The 5,419-nt window shown below is 38.2% G+C and overlaps 2 pseudogenes; one reads left to right on the plus strand and one right to left on the minus strand.

Moving 5' to 3' along the window:
* Nucleotides 1-443: 443 nt before the first annotated feature.
* On the minus strand, nt 444-2,366 carry LOC101574780 (annotated as a pseudogene).
* Nucleotides 2,367-2,625: 259 nt separating this feature from the next.
* Nucleotides 2,626-5,070, plus strand: LOC101575180 (annotated as a pseudogene).
* The last annotated feature ends 349 nt before the right edge of the window (nt 5,071-5,419 follow it).

Below are 5,419 nucleotides of genomic sequence, written 5' to 3' on the forward strand. Positions count from 1 at the left end.
ATTTTAAAAAGTAAAAACAGAAGCAAAAAGTGGATGAAAAGACAGAAACAGCATAACATACAATGCATATATTATGAATTTTCATAGCGGAACTAGCTAATTAACAATGGTTGCTATGTTATGTACTTTTATTATCAAGATCTGTTGCTCAGATGAACTGATATAGTTTTGCATTGGGGAAATATGGAATATTGGCCCTTGCTTTCAAGTATATTTAATCTTTTTTATGTTTGTTTGTTTTAATTTATTTTATTTAAAGTTGGCAAAAACTGAATTTTATTTGCAACTGTATGTATCAAGATTAAAATAAAATAATAGTGATATCATATGAACAGAAGCAATGATGTATTGGTGATGGCAATGAGTTCAGTATTGGTAGTCTCTAAAGAGAATCAAGCAATTATCCAGGAGGTGTAAATCTGATTGCAGGTAGTCTTTCAGTGTCATTTGAATCTTAATGGGTTTCTCTTTTTTTTGTCAACTACTCTTTTGAAATCCTTCATATTTTTTGCCTGGACAAGAGTACTAATAAATGTAAAATAAAAAATTCTTGTTGTTTCTTCTTCAACTTGATTAGAATTAACAAATATAGTTACACTGTTCACATTCTGAAACATAATATATATATATAAGCATAACATTATGAGCATAACAAATCATAGCAAATGCCATCCTCTTTAATATCCTCGGTGAGCTCTAGAGCTTAAGTTGGCTCACTTCTTTCTGCTGCTTCAATATCCGTAGATTGGAGTAGGTTCATAAAAAAATCTTTACATATTTGGGACCCTGACCAATATCTGATCCTTGAAATTTCATGGAATAAAATTTAACAGGTTTCTAGCACTTCAAGGTCAGTGAGGACTCCGAACATAAGAGAATCTGTGCTGTGATATCTTGTAATTCAGTAGTGTCCCCAATTTTCTGATCAAGAATATCATGGGGCCACAAAGGAAAGTGATTGACAATGTATAGGGTGCCTAAGAAGAGTCACCTAGAGAGAAAAGAAGTATCTCAGGCTTTCACACAAAGCAAATTCATCAAGCAATGGCAGAGACACATCCAGATAGCTAACACTGTCAAAAGATCTACAACGTGCTGTACATGATTTCAGGGTAAATCTTGACGGTATTTGACTGACTTTGTCAGATACAAAAGTTACATTTTTTACTTATACAGATCTTGCTTTACCTTGCTCTTAACCATCCAGCAGAAATGTATAACCACAAGTTATAGAAATTAATGCCATACTAATATGATGAAATGTAAAAGGCTCAAGTCAAAACTTCTCATAATTGCCAGTTCTGCTGATAACCTGCTACTATTATGGACTATTAGAGTTTATTAGCTTATTTTGATGAATTCAAGTACCTACAATGTTTGAACTGGAGCCAAGTATGAAAAAGTCCTTTAAAGACTTCTTCAAATACAGTTTCTCTAACAAAAATGGAACAACCATTTCTGACAAAACAACAGAAGAAAAGAGGGGTATAAATAAAGGACCATTTTGTAGTGAAAAAACATATATGTATATACAAAATAGTTAGCCTAGATATACAGCTACCTTCTGTTAGTTCAATGAGAAGAAACATTTGTACTAATATTGTTTAGACAAGATATCATGTCTGTATCTTGTCCTCTGAACAACTACTATGAAGAAAACAATATGCACAATATTAATTATTGTAACTGTCCTATTAACCTGTTTTGAAACTGTTTCATTATTATTTTTCTTATTAAAATGAATAAAAAATGAAAAAAAGTGTTTGTGAACCAAAGCAAGACTGTCATATCTTGAATAATGTTTACTTATTTTTATATACTAAAAAAAAGCTTAACAAGTTGATTGAATGACACAGTAATAAGTAGCTGTTCATCATAGTCAAATTCCAGAAGATATAACCTTTTCTTAAATATTTTACAAGCCCATGCTCATCACTTTCATTAAGACATTCACAAGAAGCCTTGTTAATAAAAGGAATTAAATCCATAGAGCCTTTTGGAATATTTGTATCCTCATTACTTCCATGGTCATTTTCTAAGTGCTGCTTGATTTTTGCTTCTACTCCCACAGCATCCACTCCTTGATAGTAATCAATTCTCACTTTATTTTGAACAAAATAAAATGTAGTTGTTGCTGTTACATTGTTGGTGGCAGCTGTTCCATGACACTAATGTACATCTACCGCCAAGAAAACACCTTGTGGATATTTATTACTCATAGAACTGAGTGCTCAAGCAATCCTCAAACATGGTCCATATCCTCACATGGTGAACTTGAACAGAGCAAGTCTGGAGCCCATGCCATTCAGCTGTAACTGGAAATCCGGGTTGTTTCCAACCGGCTTTATACCAAAAATCTTGACACAAAGCCTGCCTCGGTGACTGTAATAACCACAGATTCTGAAGTGAAGAAGAAAGGTGGGCGAGGAAGGGGAAAGGCTGAGGAAGGTGGCGGCTTGAATAGAGGACTTTGTTACAAGCCTGTCTCCTCCCGGGGCTTTCAGTGCTGAGTCACACCAGGCAGACCAACAGCCAAGGGAGCAGGGATGGGAGAATTAATTTACTTTAAAGAGTAAACTACTTGATAATTAGAAAAGCTACACACAGCAAGCTGAGGAGGCAGTTATGGCAAGTGCTCCAAGAGCCATGGTCTGAGAGAAATTCCAGGTGGCTAGGTTTTTATCACAGGTGGTATTTCATAAAATCCCAGAGAAGGAGTCAAACAAGTCAAAACACAGAGCCTGGGCCACAGCAACCATTAAAGAACAGTGCCCATGGCCCTCTGCTATTCCATGGCTGTGGGCCTCAACAAGGGCCACAAGGTGACTAAGAATGTGAGCAAACCAATGCACAACTGCCATCCTGGATGCCTCAGCAAACACAGCAAGTTCGTGTGGGACATGATCCGGGAGGTGTGCAGCTTAACCCCCTATGAGCAGCGCGCCATGGAACTGCTCAAAGTCTCCAAAGACAAACGTGCCCTCAAATTCATCAAGAAAAGAGTGAGGATGCACATTTGTGCCAAGAGGAAGTGTGAAGAGCTGAGCAACATTCTGGCTGCTCAGAGGAGGGGAGTGGTCAAAAAGGATTGAATACCTGTGGAATAATACTTTGAAGAAAGTTTAAAATAAAAAAAAGAAAAGAAAAGAAATACAGCACCTTGGTGCTGTTGGAAGAGGTCAAGGCATTGCTTGGCCCTGCGCCAGAGGATGAGGATAAGAGGCCTCAGTCCCACTACAACTTGGGCGTGGGGACCAGGCCCTGGAACTACCAGCTGAGGGTAATGGAGGCCAAAGGGACAGGTGGGCATTGTGTGGCGAAGCTGTTGGTTAACCAGTTGCACCTTGCAGGGAACCACATCGACATGGAGGAGCTGTTGGCCAGGGAGGAGCACCTGGCCAAGTGCCTGCGACTGCTGTGCCCATACTGTCAACCACCTGCATGTCTCTGAGCATCCAGGCACAAAATAATTTGGGCATTTTATGGTGTGACAGAAGAAACTGAAACTGCAAAAACTTGCCTAGAATCATCAGAAGCACTGTATAATCAGTACATGAAAGAGATTGGGAGTCCTCCTCTTGATCCTGCTGAACATTTTCTTCCTGAAGAAGAGAAACTTACTGAGCAATAGAAATCCAAAAGATTTGATAAAGTTTGTACTCATAGGCTGTGTTACCTGGCCCAAGTCTACCAACATATGAAAAAGTTTGAGAAAGCCGCTCATTATTAACAGAGCACACTGAAGCGCCAGTTGGAGCACAATGCCTACCACCCTATGTAGTGGGCTATTAATACTGCTATGTTACCACAATTTTATATTAATAAGCTATACTTTATGGAAACCGGGCACTGTTTCTCAGCTACTAATGCTATGTTTGGTTAAATTAGAAAGATCCAGCCAAAGAACGGACTTCCAAACACTGAAGGAGCCTTGCATGAGCTTCAGCATCAGAGGAAAGGGTACATTGCATGATGCTAGATCAAATACAACTTGAGGCTCATACAGAATGCTCAGCTTTCCATGAAGGAAAACATAGGGGAGCGGTAACTTGACATACACATTGAACTTAGAGCTTTAAGGTAAAAAGAACTCTGAGAAAGGAAGCATCACGAAAATAGCTGTGCAGTTTGGAACTGGTGAGCTCTGTGATGTCATCTCTGCAGTGGAAGAGAAAGTGAGATACTTGAAGCCTTTAGATTTTGAAAAAGCCAGGGAAATTTTCCTAGTGGGGCAGCATTATGTCTCTGAGGCCAAGGTATGCTTCCAGATTGATGGGCATGTCAATGACCACATTGAAGTTGTCCATGACCAAAGCTCGCTGTTCAAAATGCTCATGTTCTTCGAAACTAATATGGAGAGATGGCGCAAGATATATAAGCGTAGAACAGCCATGATAGAAACCCTCACTGCGGACCTGAATCTGCAGTATTATTTCCTGGTCATCAGACAGATTCAGTTTGAGATTGCACAAGCTTACTATGACATGATGGATTTGAAAGTTGCTATTGCCGACAAGCTCAGGGACACTGATACACAAATCATAAAGAAAATTAGTAACTTAAAAAAGTCAACAACGAAGTACTACCTGATATTCTTAGACTCCCTAAGAGACCCAAATAAAGTAATTCCTTAGAATTTAGGGGAAGAGGCTCTTCACCTTTCCATGTTAGCTAAGTACTGAATTGCTCATCTCTATGGCAAAATCATCACAGCAGATCCCCAGAAGAAACTAGAATATTTGGCAATGTTCTTGGAGCATTACACATTTATTGTTGATTACTGTGAAAATTACCCTGAGGATGCACAGGAAACATAAGCTGAGCTAGAACTTGGCAAAGAAATGGTTGCGCTTCTTCCAACTAAAATGGAGAGATTCAGAACCAAGATGGCCCAGACTTAGTCCTCGTTCTTAAAGAAAGGAAATGTGTAATACTGAAGTGAGATTTTCCCCCATAGTCAAAACGAGCCCAGGAATATTGTGACTTTTACCTCCAGAACTAGATGGATGCAGTTTGAGCTTGAAATATGGTCTGATTACATGAATTTGCTAGTGCCTTGTGCACCACAGCACATTAATATTTTATACCTCGTTATGTAAACTGTCTTATTATAACAGCATGTGATTTCTATTTTAAATTTCTTATTTCCTACTTACATACTCTATAAAAAATTTCTGCTTCAGTCTCTTTTCTATTACATAATAGAAACTTTCCAAGGAAAAATACTGGGTAATTTACTGGGTAGACAGCTTGTTATTGCATTATATTTGGAAAAAAAGTACCTATAGTTAGTCTTTGTATATTATTTACTTTCTTAATTTACCAAATAATTTTCCCTTTTAAAAATACTAAAAACTAAGTTATGAGACACAGTAATAGCCCAGGTCTGGTGATTGTGTGGGAGAGCTTCCAGCTACCC

The sequence above is a fragment of the Octodon degus genome, unplaced genomic scaffold (genome assembly GCF_000260255.1).
Source record: "Octodon degus isolate 3935 unplaced genomic scaffold, OctDeg1.0 scaffold00371, whole genome shotgun sequence".
NCBI classification, from domain to species: Eukaryota; Metazoa; Chordata; class Mammalia; order Rodentia; family Octodontidae; genus Octodon; species Octodon degus.